Source organism: Nicotiana tabacum, chromosome 1 (genome assembly GCF_000715075.1).
Source record: "Nicotiana tabacum cultivar K326 chromosome 1, ASM71507v2, whole genome shotgun sequence".
Taxonomy (NCBI): domain Eukaryota; kingdom Viridiplantae; phylum Streptophyta; class Magnoliopsida; order Solanales; family Solanaceae; genus Nicotiana; species Nicotiana tabacum.
The window spans coordinates 192,327,301-192,344,777 of record NC_134080.1 but is presented as its reverse complement, the minus strand read 5'-3'; positions in this window follow the sequence as shown (position 1 = coordinate 192,344,777).

The window sequence follows — 17,477 nt, the reverse complement described above, 5'->3', positions numbered from 1 at the left end:
ATGTTACACAGGGTAATCCTTTAGGATAAAAATTTAGGACCCCCAATCCCTATTAAATAATTCTCTCGCTTCTTTATTAGACTACTTCATAATTGAGATCGGCCTTGTAACGACCCGGCCGGTCATTTCATGAGTTATCACTCTGTTTTCCCATTTCTGCTTCTTATTGCTTTGTTTATCAGTTATATGTGTGATCCGGTTGGTTGGCTCGGGTTCGGATAGGTTTTGGTAAGGTTTGAGACACTTAATCTCTTTTGAGTAAGCTTAAGTTGGAAAAGTCAACTGAATGTTGACTTATATGTTAAAGGGCTCGGATATGAGTTCTGATGATTCGAATAGCTTTGGGAGGTGATTTGAGACTTAGGAGCGTGATCAGAATGTGTTTTGGAGGTACGGAGTAGATTTAGGCTTGAATTGGCGAAATTGGAATTTTGATGTTTTTCGGTTGATAGGTGAGATTTTGATATAGGGGTTGGAATGGAATTCTAGAAGTTGCAGTAGGTCCGTGGTGTCATTTGGGATGTGTGTGCAAAATTTTAGTTCATTCGGACGTGGTTTGTAGACTTTTTGATCAAAAGCGTAATTCAGAAGATTTTGAGAATCTTAGGCTTGAATCAGATGTGTTTTGGTTGATTCGATGTTGTTTGAGGTATTTTGAAGATTGTTATAAGTTTGGATGGTGGTATGTGACTTGGTTATGCTTTTGGTCGAGGTCCCGGGGGCTTCGGGGTGATTTCGGATGGTTGGCGGAAGGTTTGGAAGATGGAGGTAGCAACTAAAGCTAAGTCTGTTGTCATAACCGCAACTGTGGTTGGGGGGCCGCAGGTGCGACTTCCGCAGATGCGAAAGACCAGTCGCAGAAGGGAAAGGGGGCCAAGGAAGGCAGAAACCACAGAAGCGGTTGAGAATTGCACCTGCGATGGCGCAGGTGCGAGTTGTGCATCGCGGATGCGAAAGTTGAAGGTTTAAGTGATGACCGCAGAAGCGGCGCTTGGGACCGCAAAAGCAGTATCACAGGAGCGAGTGCTGGACCAGAGGTGCGAAAAGCCTAGGCTAGAAGGTATAAAAGAATTCCTTTGCGATTTTTGAGTTGTTCTTGACCATTTCAAGTCGGTTTTGGAGCATTTTGGGAGATTTTGAAGAGGGATTCAAGGGATAACATCTGGAGGCAAGATTGTTGAACCTAAAACTCGTTTCTATGGTATTATTTCACGGATTAGAGCTGTAATTATGGAAATTAAGAGTTAAAAATTGGGAAACTAGGACTTGGTATTGGAGACCTTGACTTGAGGATTTGAGGGGCCATTTGTGGTCGGATTTTGGGACTTTTGATATGTATGCACTCGTGGGGAGATAAGGAATCTATAGATGTAAATTTTATCTAATTCCGAGACGGAGGCCCGGGGGTCGGGTTTTGGTTAATATTGGGATTTATGTTATAAATTGATTATTTTCGCATGGACTTCGTTCCCTTAGCCTATTTTGACGTTGTGATTCTAATTTTGGATAGATTCGACACGAGTTGAGGCCGATTCGAGGGGCAAAGGCATCACGGGCTAGAGTTTGGACCAGATTGAGGTGAGTAATGATTTTAAATGTTGTCCTGAGTGTATGAAACCCCGGATTTCACATAGTTGTGCTATATCAAGGTGACGCACACACTAGATGACAAGCGTGGGTCGTGCACCATTGGGGATTGTGACTTAGTCCATCCCGAATGACTATTTTACCGTGTATTTGATTGAAAACTGTTTGCTATCATCATGTTTTGGGCTGAATGCCATATTTGGGCATCGTGCCAACTATTTTGACCCTTAAGGGATTTTACTGCTATTTCCTCACTGTTTTGATTTTATATCTATGCTCAGTCATGCCATATTATATTGTTTTCATAACTCAGCCATGTTTACTCTGGTTTAATACTATAAATGATATTTTAGGCTGAGTATCATATTTTTACTGTGCCCGAGTGGATTTTAGAGAGATTCTGACTGAGTAAGGTCGAAGGCCTGTGTTGTGAGGATACTTTTGGATCGGGTTGCACGCCACAGTAGTGATACACTAATTTATGATTATGAGGCTGAGGGCCTGAGATTGTACGCCAAGAGATGGCTTGTTGATATGAAGTCGAGAGCCTATTGATTATGCCACGAGATGGCTTGATATTGTGCTTGGGCCGTAAAGGGCCCCTCCCAGAGTCTGTACACCCCCAGTGAGCGCGAGTACCCATTGTAATATAAGATATAGACCGATGGGCTGGTGTTGTTCCATGTTATTGCCTGAGGGCTAATTCTGTTGGTATTGTGCCCGAGGGGCAGATTTTATGTGTTTATCTCATCTAGCTTCCTTCCATTTACTTGGTTAACTGTTAAAAATGTGTTCTATGAGATTTCGCTGTTTTATTGTACTTAACTGGTTTTACTCTGCCTCTCTATAGCATGCTGTTGTGTTTTTACGTGATTTCTTATCGCTCAGTCTTCATTTATTATTATTACTCACTGAGTTGGAGTACTCACTTTACTCCTTGCACCTTGTGTGCAGATTCAGGTGCTGCTAGCGAGGGTTGATAGCTTCCAGTAGATTTCGGAGTCCACTAGGTAGCTGCTCGGCGTTTGTAGCCCAGTGTTTCTTCCTCTTATCAGTATTTATTTCCCTTGTACTAGATTTTGTAATATATTGTGTAGTCCCTTTTCATATTTCTAGACTTGTGTTAGAGGCTCATGACTGGTGACACCCCGATGTTGGGTTATATTGGTTTTTCAGCAAATCGTACTATTTCATTGTTTACTTGAGATTTAATCATGTTAAAGACTTACTTATGTTATTTCAATTGTTTAAAATGAATTGGGTGTTGTGCCGTCCGACCTTGTCTTCACGAGAGGTGCCATCATGATCGGGTCAGGATTTAGGCTCGTGACATGTTGGTATCAGAGCCTAGGTTACATAGTTCTCACGAATCATGAGCAGGTTTAGTAGAGTCTCGCGGATCGGTAGGGAGACATCTCTATTTATCCTCGAGAGGCTGCAGAACCTGTAGGAAAAACATCATATTCTTGAAATTCTTGTAGTGCGAATCTGTTGATCCGAGTACTAAACTTGTCTTATTTTATTCTCTCATAGATGGTGAGGACACACGCTACCGGTCAGGATGGACGACCACCAGTACCACCAGCTGTGGCCACTAGAGGCCGAGGACACGGTCATGGTCACAGTAGGGGTAGGGGTGTATCCTGTACAATAGCTAGGGCAGCACTTGCAGATCCACCAACCGCCCCAATTCAGGATTAGGTCCCAGTTGTGGCGCTCCAGCAGCACCTGCTCAGGCACCAATTGTGCCCATTATGATTCCGGGTCTTCATGAGGCCTTGGCTCAGATTCTATCAGTATGCACTAGCCTAGCTTAGGTGGTTTCAGTTACTACAGCCACAACTACTTCTCAGGTCGGGAGAGGCACTTAGACTCCCACTGCTCGCACACCTGAGCAAGTCGTGCAGGGACTTCAGACGCCGGGGGCACATCCTGCTCAGCCGATTGTAGCTGCTCAGGACTATGTAGCTCCTGCCATGCCAGATGATGCAGCGCAGGTTGGAGATGTTTGGTAGACTTCAGCCTCCAACCTTTAGTGGTGCAGAGGGAGAAGATGCCCAGGGTTTCTTGGATAAGTGTTAGAGGATGCTTCGCACATGGGTATTCTGGAGACTAGCGGTGTCACTTTCACTACTTTTTAGTTTTCTAGAGCTGACTTCACTTGGTGGGAGGCTTTTGAGAGGCGTAGGCCTGTTGGTGCAGCACCCCTTACCTGGAGGCAGTTCTCCATTTTCTTTTTGGAGAAATATGTGACACATACTCGCAGAGAGGACATGTGCAGGTAGTTCGAGTGGTTACGTCAGGGGGAGATGAGTGTGACGCAGTATTAGATGAGGTTCTCAGAGTTAGCTTGTCATGCTATTTTGTTGGTTCCGACAGATAGAGATAGGATTAGGAGGTTTATTGATGGCCTCACTTATCAGCTTCGTATTCTCATGACTAGGGAGAGGGTGTGTGGTGCTACTTTTGAGGAGGTTGTAGACATTGCTTGTGAGATTGAGTCAGTTTGTTGCCAGGAGCGAGATGAGAGGGAGGCCAAGAGGCCTCAAGGATCTGGTATTTATCGTGGTGCTCTTTCGAGAGGTCAGTTTCAGTACGGCAGAGGCTATCCATTCAGGCATGCTCAGCCAGCTCGCCCAGGTTATTGTGGGGCATCATCGGGTCATGGTTCTGACAGTTCTCATCAGTGCCAGTCATCACTTAGTCCCTTCCAGCTTAGAGTTCGTCTCGCACTCCGTCAGTTCAGGGCTTTTCTATGCCAGGTGCATCTGCTAGTCATTCCGGTGCTAGGGGTTCCCTTAAGTCCCCATTTACAGCATCCGGGAGTTACTACGAGTGTGGAGAGATGGGTCATATATGGCGGAAGTGTCCTCATTGTCTTGCGGGTTCATCATAGTAGAGGAGCCAGCCATCGGCTTCAGCGCCGGTTAATTCATCAACACCCACCCAGTCAACTAAGGTGGGGGATAGTCAGCTAGAGGCCTTCCTAGAGGGGGAGGTCGATCAGGTGGTGATCCGGCCCATTTCTATGCACTTCCAGCTAGGTCTGATGCTATTTCGTCTGATGTTGTTATTACAGGTATTTTCTCAGTCTGCCACAGAGATGCTTCTATATTATTTGATCCTGGTTCCACTTATTCTTATGTGTCATCATACTTTGCTCGATATTTGGATACGCCCCGTGAGTCTCTTATTTTACCTGTTTATACCTTCATACTCGTATGGATTACTACGACTTATCCTAATATTAAAGTACGGGGTGTAACAACTATTGGGGGTTTGGAGACCCGAGTGGATCTTTTGTTGTTATGTATGGTGGATTTCGATGTTATATTGGGCATGGATTGGCTATCTCCGTATCGTGCTATTTTGGATTGTCATGCTAAGACAGTGACATTGGCTATGCCGGGTGTGCCACGGATTGAGTGGCGAGGTTCGACTGATTATGTTCCCAGTAGGGTGATCTCATTCTTGAAGGCCCAGCATATGGTAGGGAAGGGTTGTCTTTCGTACTTAGCCTTTGTGAGGGATGTCACTGGTGAGACTCCTAGTATTGATTTTGTTCCAGTTGTGAGAGAGTTTCCCGATGTGTTTCCTGCAAACATGTCTGGCATGCCACCGAACATGGATATTGATTTTGGTATTGATCTGGTGCCAGGCACTCAGCCCATTCCTATTCCACCATATTGTATGGCACCAGCAGAGTTGAATGAGTTAAAGGAGCAGCTTCAGGAACTCTTTGATAAGGGGTTCATTTGGCTTAGTGTGTCACTTTGGGGTGCGCTGGTTCTATTTGTGAAGAAGAAGGATGGCACTTTGAGGATTTGCATTGATTATAAGCAGTTGAACAAAGTAACAATTAAGAACAAGTATCCTCTACCCTGCATTGATGATTTGTTTGACCAGCTTTAGGGAGCGAGAGTGTTCTCCAAGATTATCACCAGTTGAAGATCAGGGACCCAAATTTTCTTAAGACGACTTTCAGGATGCGATATGGTCATTATGAGTTCTTGGTGATGTCTTTTGGGCTGACCAATGCCCCAGCAACATTCATGCATTTGATGAACATCGTGTTTCAGCCGTACCTCGACTCATTTGTCATAGTTTTCATTGATGATATTCTGGTATACTCACGTAGTCAGGAGGAGCACGCGCAGCAATTGAGAGTTGTGTTGCATAGATTAACGGAGGAGAAGCTTTATGCAAAGTTCTCCAAGTGTGAGTTTTGGCTCAGTTCAGTGGCTTTCTTGGGGCACGTGGTGTCCAGTGATGGTATTCAAGTTGATCCGCATAACATAGAGGCGGTTCAGAGTTGGCCTAGACCGTCCTCAGCCACAGAGATTCGCAGCTTTCTTGGTTTGGCGGGTTATTACCGCCGGTTTGTTCAGGGATTCTCATCAATCTCATCTCCCTGACCAAGTTGACTCAAAAGTGTGCTCTATTCTGGTGGTCAGATGAGTGTGACGAGAGCTTTCAGAAGCTCAAGACAGCCTTGACCACAACTCAAGTGTTAGTTTACCATCAGCTTTAGGTTCATATACCGTGTATTATGATGCTTCGAGAGTTGGTATTGGGTGTGTGTTGATGCAGGATGGTAGAGTTATTGCTTATGCTTCTCGCCAGTTGAAGCCCCATGAGAAGAACTACCCTGTTCATTATTTGGAGTTGGCTGCCATTGTTCACGCGTTGAAGATTTGGAGGCATTATTTGTATGATGTGTCTTGTGAGGTGTTTACTAATCATCATATCCTCCGGCACTTGTTCAAGCAGAAGGATCTCAATTTGAGGCAGCGGAGATGGTTGGAGTTGCTAAAGTATTTTGATATTACTATATTGTACCATCCGGGGAAGGCCAATTTAGTGGCCAATGCCTTGAGCCGGAAGGCGGTGAGTATAGGGAGTTTAGCATATATTCCAGTTGGGGAGAGACCTCTTGCAGTTGATGTTCAGGCCTTGGCCAATCGGTTCGTAAGTTTAGATATTTCGGAGCCCACTCGGGTATTGGCTTGTGTGATTTCTCGGTCTTCCTTATATGATCGCATCAGAGAGTGCCATTATGATTATCCTCATTTGCTTGTTCTTAAGGACAGGAGTTCAGCACGATGATGCCAGAAATGTGACCATTGTGAGCACGTAATTTTTGCTCTATGTGAAATATTCCTACAAATTAAAGAAATATATTTTTCCCAATTGTTTGCAATTTTATAGGATTTTTGTAGGATTTTTTTGGTTAATTGTTTGCATTTCTGTGCATGTTTACTTTTATTAAAATCATGAAAAAATACCATGCATTGCATTGAGATTTTGTTTTTATATTTTTAGGATTAATTAGTTAATTAATTATTTTATTAAGATAAAAATTACAAAATTGGTTCACTTTTACATTTTTAGCTTTTTAATTTTAGATTAGTAATTTTTCCCTTCTGATCTAGGAGAAACTAATTTTTATAAATATTATAGTTGGATAATTAGACTAATTTTACAACGCAGATTAATTTAGGATTTTTATTAATTAAAAAAAAGAAAAAGAAAAAAAGGAATTGTGAAAAAGGTTTGATTTAGCTTTGAATTTGGGCCAAATCTCTGTACCAAACCCGTTCAAACCAGGCCCAAAACCAAGCCACCCAGTCTAGCCCCCCTACATAGCCAAACGACCCCGTTTCTGTTCCCTCTATCACAACCGTTGGATCATTATGATCCAATGGCTCAGAACAGGCCGTTCAATTGATCTAATGCTGTCTGAAAATGGTCCCCCCCATTTTGAAACCCTCTTCACTCATCTCTATCCCTAACCCTAAAGACCAGCCGCCCTAAATTCCCCGCTGCCTTTGCGATCAACCACCCACCAGAAATCGCCTCACGGCGGTTCCGGTGCTCCAAACTTTCCCAAATTTTTACCAGTCAACCTCGTCCCCTCCTCTTTCTAAATCCATCATCAACTTCCCCAAAAACCCCACCCAAATTCACCAAATTCAAATATGAGTTCAAGACCTAAAAAAACCTAAGTCTTCAAAACCACCCAAAATACACACCCCATGACCTCCACACCCCCTTTAACCCAAATCCTTTGCTGGGTTTCCTCAAAATCCCAGCCAAACCCTTTCAATCTCAGAATTTGAAGTCCAAAGAGAACCTAGTTGTGTAATTGTGCAATCTAATTGTTTGATTGGTTTGAAGCTCATCCAAATAGATTGTTCTTGACAAGAGCAATCAGTTTGGATCAGTTTCAAGCCAATTCGAAACGCAACAGAGCCTTGGCTTCAGCCCGTCTTCCTTGTTGGGTAATTCCTGGTCCCTCTTATTTTATTTATGATGTTTTGTTTGTTATAAAGTTAAAAAAAGAAAAAAAGAAAAGAAAAGAAGCAGTGTTTATTCCTAGTTTAATTCTGTTCAGTCATCTATTCTCTCCTTTTTCTTTTTCACATATGTTGGTCCTGCTTAGTTTCCATGTTTTAGGTTAATTATAGTATATTTTGGTTATGCATAGTTGAATCTGTTAGGTCATCATCTGAATTGTTTGTTTAATAAGGGCCAACAATGTTCTTATATGAAATTCGTTTTGCTAAATAGTTTCTTAATGATTTTGTTTCTACCTCATGCTAGTCTAATTCGTGTTGAGTTAAGTTGTGTTTAGGATTAGTCAAGATTTTCAGATATTCAATACCCTAGGTTCAACATTTGGCAATAAAAATAGGATTTCAGATAAGGTTAAGGTTAGAGGCTTCTAGAATTTGGGGCAGCTGGCCCTATTTGGCCAGCACAAAAATACTGAAACCAATTAGAGGTTGGCAGCTATCCCAATTATGTTAGGAAAATGCCTTTAGGGGCTGTGTGAGGGAATAATTACGTATCATTCTATTTTTCAGCACATGGCATTGGGTTTCCTATAAGTAGAACCCCTCCCTCACTCTTAAAAACAGAGATTAAGACCCTGAAAATACCCAAAAAAACATTTTCTGCATTCCATTCAGTAAGAAGTTTGGCTCGAATTACTTTCTGATTTTTCTCTTAGAGCTTAAAAGGTTTTTCATGAGGATTTCTAGTTTTCCAAGCTGAAAATAGCTAGTTATTGAAGTTGTTTTGTTCTGAGTATCACTAATGTTCCTACTGCTGATCTCCTGTTATTGTTCACATTGGTTGACTTCAAATTTTTTTTTTCTTCTATTGATGTATCTAGGTACCTTTATAGAACTTGAAAATGCAAAAATGAAGTTCTAATGTGCTGGATTGAAGTAAAACTCTAGATCTTCTTTCTTGTTTAATTTTTCCTTTTGCTTTTGCCTTTTGTTGTTTATAGTTTATTTGTCTAAGTTCTGTATTTTTTTGTAAATCTGATGATTCATTCTGGCAACCTAGTCACAGTATTTGAGTGTTGAAAGTTAGAGTTAGATTTAGTCATTTTAATTTTGGCTGGACAGCTCCGCTATTCTATGTTTGTAGTATGTGGGACTGTGTTAAACTGCTGGTTGTGAGCTGCCATATGAACTTAAATGATTGAACACCCTTAGCATGTTTGCCATTACTGTTACTGATAGGAATGCATGTTTATTGTTGGGAGGATATATGAACAAGTCCATATTAATAGGCCATACATGCTGAATTATTTTGTGTTTGGTTAGAGTTATGAATTTTATTATGCTTTTGATTTCAAATTGTAATAGTAGTAAAATGAATTCATGTGTAGGATATTGTGATGTCTGAATAAGGAAAATTCTAGGTTTGGGTATTGTTAACATAGTAGCATGATGAGGATTGGTCTTAGGATATACCTGTTTAATTTGTTAAAATCGCAAGTGATTTGGGCTGCAATTGGTTAAGAAGAATGTCAAGTTTCAAACGAGGCCTGATATAGGGCCCAAATCGAGACAACCTAGTCACGTTTCAAGTTGCGGCGCTTTAGCCTTAATTCAATTGTTTCATTTCTTTTTTGTTCTAGTTTGGTGCATCTTTTAATTTCAGGAGTTCATTTCATGAAGTTTGCCTCAAGCATAAATGAAACAGGTCTTTTAAAAAATCGAATTTGTCTTTAAGAGCCGGGCCCTATGTTTGGCCCAATTAAACCAATGATACCTTCGACTGATGCACCTCCACTGCTGGGCCTAGTCTCGATCCCAGTTTCTCTTTTAGGATCTAGACGTTTTCTTGGGCTACTGCAAGTCCAGAATATGTCCCAAACGATTAAATGTTTAAGTATACTACCACATGCATTCTTGTATTGAGCAGGTTTAGATTGAACTTTAATTTAAATTAAAATCCAAACATCTTTAGATTGCTCTAGTTAAGTATAATTTCCTTTAGGAAAAATAGAGTGAGGTGTGCCATCCTAGTTAAATCACTTATGGCCCTCTTATTAAGTGTTATAACTTAGATACTAAAAATGATACTCGTAGTTTGCTTTAGGCAAATTTAATATATCATCGTGATTGTGGACATGTTCGCGTGACATGATTACTATTCTAAAAATGAAATCGGAGTATGCGTTCGCGCAACTTCAACTAAACATTCTTAATAATAATAAAGTGTTATTAATTGTAGACAGGTTCGCATGTCATGATTTTTGACATGCCAAACAATTGGGTACACGTACGCGTGATCTGTTTTAAGATAATTTCTTAATTAAAAGAGGCAAATGCACATAGGTTCTAAAATAAGTAATTAGACAATTTGATTAAACCAAGTATGATCAAAGAGACCGTGCTAAAACCACAGAACCTGGGAATGCCTAATACATTCTCCCAGGTTAACAGAATTCCTTACCCAAATATCTGTATTTTGCGGACCATAAATAGATTCAAACTTCCTCGATTCGGGATTTAACCGGGGACTTGGGACACCATAAATTATCCCAAGTGGCGACTCTATTTTTAATATAAATAATCCTGTTACGATTGTCACTTAAATTGGAAAGACTCCCTTTATATCCCTTCTGGGGGTAGAAAAAGGAGGTGTGACAGCTCTAGCGACTCTACTGGAAATAAGAAACCAGAATCTCTGGTTCAGGGTTCAAGAATTCGAGCTTGTTAATATGATTTTATTTGGATTTATTTATTGTTGATATTACTGTATTTTGTGGACCTAATGTGCTAATTGCTGTTTATTTACCGCTTTGATATTGTTTGAATTGTATTAAAATGCCTTCTTATGCCACCCCTGTGAGTCTTCTAAAATGGTACACATGTTCGCGTGCCCCGATTTTTCTGTAGAAGTTATACAAAATAGAACGAGGTTGGGCCAGCAACAAGACCGAGTAGACTTTAGTGCTCCTGGTACGTTGCCCCCTCTTCAGCTCGAGTTGTCTGCTCGGGTAAGCCAGGTCAAGAACACAACCCTAGGCTTAAACTTAGAATAACATAGCCTCATGTCGGATCCCTAGTAGGAACGTTTATTTGCATCATGTGCATTTCAGTTTGGGGACTCAACACAGGGGTTGGGTCCATCTAGGACAGGTGTACCAAAAATAACAGACCATCCTGATGCATCCTACGTGCAATGTGAACATTTATTTGTTTCGTCTTGCATGTTGACCTGCTAGGAAAAGTAAATCAAGAGAAACCAAGACTGATGTAGGAAAGAAATAAAGCCCGGTTCTAAAAACCTCTGGTATTTGAAAATGTCCTGAAACTCTGCCGAAATTTTTCAAAAAAAAAAGAGAAGAAAAAAGGAGTCAAGGAAAAAAAGTCATTCCAAAATAAGTCAATAACATGTTTTTTCAAATTATGTCAAAACTGACTGAACTACGCAGGTCTGATTCTCACCAGATGTGGGATACGTAGGCAACCTACATAAGATTCGGCCTTATTTTTTTTTCAAAAAAGAAAGAAAGGAGTAATTGGTCAAATAAATGTAGTTTAGGGTTTTGGTCAAAAGAATAAGCCGATCTAGCTTCGGTTATGTCTTAAATCGTTCTTGCCGAGCTTGCCTTAGAGTATCTTCAATTATCGAAGGGCTATTTTCGTAAAGAACGGATAAGTCTGTCGGTAAAATGTTTTTAAGTACCTTTCCCTGGCCTCAAAATCTATCTGGAATTGTGAAGGGGTCGCGTTTGCAAAATGACCAATTTTACTAAGGTAGCATGCAGGGGGGGGGTAACAACTGGTCATAGAACATGCTCAGTTGCAGCTACTCATGTGGTGGAATGATCTAGATGAAGATGGTCGGGATTGGGTAAAAGAGCAGTTGGGTGCCCTTATAGATGTTATGGAAATCGAACCACAAGAGGATCTAATCAAGGCTTTGGTAACTTTTTGGGACCCCGTTCATAACATTTTCCGTTTCTTGGATTTTGAGCTCACCCCTACTCTAGAGGAAATGGCTAGGTATATTGAGTTTGGTCGGGAATTGAGGAAACAACAACTTATATTCCCAAGGGCTCCCTCTGTGCACAAGTTCTTTGACCTCCTAGATATCAGTAAGAAAATGAAGAAGGCCCATGTAAACAAAGGATGTTGTCCTTTCTACTTCTTGTACTTCAGGTTCGGGCACTCAGCTGGGTTCAAAACGTATGAAAAGGGTTTGAACAACAAACAAGATAAGGGCATCTGGCAAATTCATCGTCAGTTCGCTTTCATTGTGGCATTTTTGGTGATTATGGTCTTTCCAAATGAAGAAGGCACAGTGGATATCCGTATTGCTAGAATTGCACAAATCCTCACTACTAAGAAAGATCATACACTTGCTCTATTAGTGCTGGCAGACATTTATCAAGCATTGACATTATGCAAGGCCGGGGCTCAATTTTTTGAAGGTTGCAATATTCTTCTACAAATATCGTTGATCGAGCATATCCGATATCACTCCAAATTCATGATCTATGGTTCGAGCACGGATAACTTCATCAAGAACTACGAGGAAAGGGTGAAAGACTACAATGCTCCAGAAGGGTTTGAAGCCTGGGTCTCCCACTTGAAAGCTCTAAAAGCAAGTCAGGTCGAGTGGACTACAGGATGGCTCCTGATGATAGAAGGCATACACATCAAGGCTACCAAGGGTTACCTAATGTTGATGGGTTTGAGGAGTGTCCAGCTATATTCATCGTAGAGGGTCTTAAGGCAGTTAGGAGATATCATGTGGTGCTCGAAGATGAAGATCTAACCACCCAGGTCATTGAGCTACATCCAGAAGCTACATTGCCCAAGACTTTAGTTCAGCAGGATTGGAATGGTTGCCAGTATTTGAGAAATGGTACCCATGCACCACATGTTGCAAAGGGGAAAGTGGATCCAGATTACGATGCATAGTTTGAGAAAAGGTTTTGTGCAAACAACGAGCCAGAGTCCGAGCCCGAGCCCGAGCTTGAGAGGCCTGCCAAAAGACCTTATGTTAAAGTTTGTGATGATAAAGTCCAAGAAAGGTTGGCCTGGGGAGAGAAAGAGAAAAAATATCAAGCTTCCATTCACAACTTGGAAGAGAAATTGAGAAACATCGAATTCAACAATGATCTCCAGGAATAAGAAGCAGAAAATGAAAAGAGGAGGTTGGCCCAAGAAAATGAGACCCTTCGAGCCCAAATCCGAAAGATGAAAATAGCAGCTAAAAACCCTATCAGAAGTGAAAGAGATGAGAAACTTATAAACAAACTCAAGCTGAAAGTATGTGATTATGGGTTCGACATGGAAAAGACTGAAGCTGAACTAGCAAAAGTCCAAGCCAAGTTAGATAAGAATGCAGAGGGACGGGAAAGTTTCGTTCGACAGCTGAAGGAGAAGTAGGAAAAAGGAATGGTGGGTCTAAAGAAAAAGGTCAATGCCATTGAGAACGAAATGACCAAGCAGGCAAGAGAGTTCAAAGTAGAAAGGGAGCATTGCTACGCCCTGATGTCGTAGATAGAAAAAGACATGCAGAAGCTTCAAGAGCAAAATCATACAGCCGAACAAGTTTTGGAGGCCAGATCTCAGCAGATTGGACGGTTGCTACAAGAGAATGGTATCACCAGGGAGAGTTTTAGGAGGATTGAGGACTACATTGTGATGAAATTCAATGAATTCGAGGACATGACCAGGTCCATGTTCTTTGCTTCAGTTATGATTTTCGTCCGGTAGAATATGGATGACCTGTTTCGCCTCCAAGAAGATATGGCGCATATGCCCGCATCGAGACCAACTGAAGCAGTAGTGGAAGCACTTATGTATTCTTGATTTTATATTTTTTTTTTGAGTCTGTATTGTAGTTTCTTTTAAAGTCTATTAGGATTCGATCATAACCATAAAACAAAAAAGGAAAAGAGGAGAGAAAATAAAAGAAAAATTGAGTGGAAAGAAATAACGGCAAAACAAGAGAGAAAAATGAGTGCAAAATAAAAGGGAAGCAACAAAAACAAGTGGGAAAAGCCAATAGTGATCAAAGAGGAGTTGGAGTGAAAAGAAAAAGAGAGAGAAGAGAAATGGCAAAAATGAGAATAGTTAGTTAAAAGCCGGGATGAAACATGCAGCCGTTCAAATGCACGATAGCAGCTTTAACTGTTTAGGTGCATTGCATCCCAAATGTACGGTTGCCTATCTGTTAAATCTTAAACACTAACAAGTTGCTGTTGTTATTGAGAATAGGAAGGTGGTTAGTTTGTTTGGCGTTCTGGCAACCCACACGTATAACACTGAGTCTAAAAACAAGTTGATCATGGCTGGCCAAGAACTGGACGCAAGTGTTATTGATCCACCGAGGGAGGTGGAGGAGTCTGAGGTTGGTCTGAAGGAGGAGTTACATAAGTTGAAGCACTAAATGGCTGAAATGTACCAGGGCATCCCCCACCATCATACATCGCCAACTCTGCTTTTGTCCACCACTAGCTCAATCCCAAGAACCTCCCACTATTGATTCATCCCCATAATATGCACTAAGCTTCACCCCTTACCACCACTATTATGGCACCATTTCCCAAACCATACAAGCTCCACCAACCAAAACAACCCCATACCCCCTCCACCAACTATCCCTATTTTCGTAGCACCTCCACCAGCTACGCTCCATCGATCTTCCAAACCCAAGATAATCAGTACTATCCCCAGAGCCTACCTTCAAGGTCCTAGATCATTACTCCTACGCTCCTCATTTTGACCTTCCTGTTGAGCTTGAGAAAACACCTAAAAATGCGGAACAAGAGAAGATGTTTAGGAAGGTGTGAAGCCTAGAACAGTCACTTAGAAATATGCAAGGACTGGGAGGCCAAGTGAGTGTAGCCTACAAAGATCTGTGTTTGTTCCCTGACGTATAGCTACCTGTCAAGTTCAAAATGCCCAAATTCGACTTGTATAACGGGCACGAAGATCCCATGGCCCACTTAAGGGGATTCTGCAGTAAAATAAGAGGAACCAATGGGAAAGACGAGTTGTTAATTGCATACTTTAGCCAGAGTCTGAGTGGGGCGACATTGGAGTGGTACACTCGTCAGGATCATAACAGATGGTATACCTAGGATGATTTAGCCCAAGCATTCGCTCGATATTTCCAATACAACATAGAAATTGTTCCAGATCGTTTGTCTTTAACTAAGATAGAGAAGAAGCCTAGTGAAAGTTGCAGGAAATACGGTTTCCGCTGGAGAGAACAGGAAGCACGGGTTAACCCTCCAATGGAGGAGGATGAAATGGTGGAATGCTTTCTTCAGGCTTTGGAGCCTACTTACTTTGGCCATCTGATCTCGGCCATAGGTAAGTCTTTCAATGAAGTAGTAAAAAAGGGAGGAATGATAGAGGAAGGGCTCAAATCAAGCAAGATCATGAGCTACTCTGCCATCAAAGCAACTACGTAGCCAATCTAGAATAGCACCGGAGGCGTGCTAGGGAAAAGAAAGAAAGAAAACATCGCTATGGTCGTCTCAGGATCATGACACGACCCAAGGGATTCTCCTACCCACTACACCCAACCTAGACCCCAGCTTCAAACCTATACCCTAACTCCATATAGACCATCCCAATACTACTTTCCACCAGAGCCTCAGTACTCAGTCAGGCCACCCCAATATCATGTCCACCATGCACATTCATATGCTTAACCCCTCCTCACCCGCAATGGCGTGCCCCAGCTCCACAAAACCCTTACCTGCCTCCACAAACATACCAAAACCCTACTACTCCAAATTTTTGGGCCAAGCCAAAATTCAGGAATGAAAGGTTGCAGCGGAAGAAAACTTTCACCCCACTTGGGGAATCTTTTACCAGCCTATTTCAAAGGTTGAGGTAATTGGATGTTTTGAGGTCGATTGAGTCAAAACTACCAAACCCCCCTCCAAAGAACCTGGATTATTCTCTCAGATGTGCATACTATTCTGATACTCTGGGGCACGACATAGAAAAGTGTTGGCATTTGAAGAACGCCATCCAAGAGCTTATTGATACGAACCAAATTGTTGTCCAGAGCCCAAAAGCACCCAACATCAATCAGAACTCATTACCAGCCCATGCTGAAACGCACATGATTGAGATAGTGCACAAAGATGGGAAGCCCAAGAACCTTCACAATCTATCAGAATGATCTGGTCTAGTGAAAGTAAGTCGGTCAACGACCCGGTTGTCACAAAAGCAACCTCTTCAATAGCTGAAGGATCGACAGACAAGTTGAGCATGCCAAATGATAAACCAGTTGTGGTAGTTGAAAAGAGGTCCCCAAGTGATGTTATAGCAAAAAAGAAAAGCCAAAGGTGATCGTGTCGGGGGTAGCAAGTAAGCCGATCATAATTGTGGAGGTGCTCGCACGGACCCTATCATTATCAAACCTATGACCCAACTACCGGTAGCTAACACCAAGACTGTCATATGGAACTATGAGCGAGTGATAGTGACCTATAAGGGGAAGGAAGTGAAAGAGGAAGTTAACGAGGCCCAGGGATTAACTCATTCGGGGAGATGCTTTGCCCTGGAAGAGTTAAGGAAAGCTAAAACACCCAGAGACAATCTAGTTCTAGTGAAGAAATCGGTCACTGAAGAAGAGGCGGAGGAGTTTCTAAGAAAAATCAAGGTACAAGATTACTCCATCGTGGAACAGTTGAAAAAGACCCCTGCTCAGATTTCCCTGCTATCATTGTTGATCCATTTAGATGAGCACCGCCGGGCCCTGATGAATATTTTGAACGAAGTTCATATCCCCGACAAATTCACAGTGAACCATTTGGAGAAGATTGCCAATAAAATATTTGAGTCTAACAGGATCACATTCTCGGATGATGATTTGCCTTTGGAGGGCAAGGAACACAATCGAGCCCTTTATCTCACAGTGAAATACGAAGTTTCTGTGGTCACAAGAGTGTTAGTTGACAATGGTTCTAGTGCAAACATCTGCCCTCTCTCTACTTTGAACAAGTTAAAAGTCGATGATGAGTGAATTTATAAGAACAATATATGTAATGTGTCCAAGGTTTTGACGGAGGGGGAAAAGACTCTGTTGGTGACATCATGCTCGAGTTGACAATATGACCAATTGAATTTACCATGGAGTTCCAAGTACTGGATGTGGCCGTTTCTTACAATTTGCTGTTGGGAAGGCCTTGATACATGTTGCCAAGGCAGTTCCGTCTTCTCTACACCAGATAGTGAAGTTCGAGTGGGATAGACAAGATATCGTCATGCATGGCGATGAGAACTTATGTGCTTTCAATGATACCTCCATCCCATTTATTGAAGCTAAAGAAAATAAGGGGTCGTGGGTCTATCAAGTTTCCGAAACGGTGTCAGTTGAAAAGGTCTTTGAAGGGGAATACATCCCAAGTCCAAAGTTAGCTTCTGCAACCGTCATGGTAGCAACCGAGATGTTGAAAAATAGTTTTGTACCGGGCAAGGGTCTGGGTGCATCTTTGCAAGATATCGTGCAGCCAGTGTCTTTGCGTGAAAATCTGGGTACATTTGGTTTGGGGTTCAAGCCTATAGGGGATGATGTGAAGAAGGCTAGAAAGCTGAAAAAGA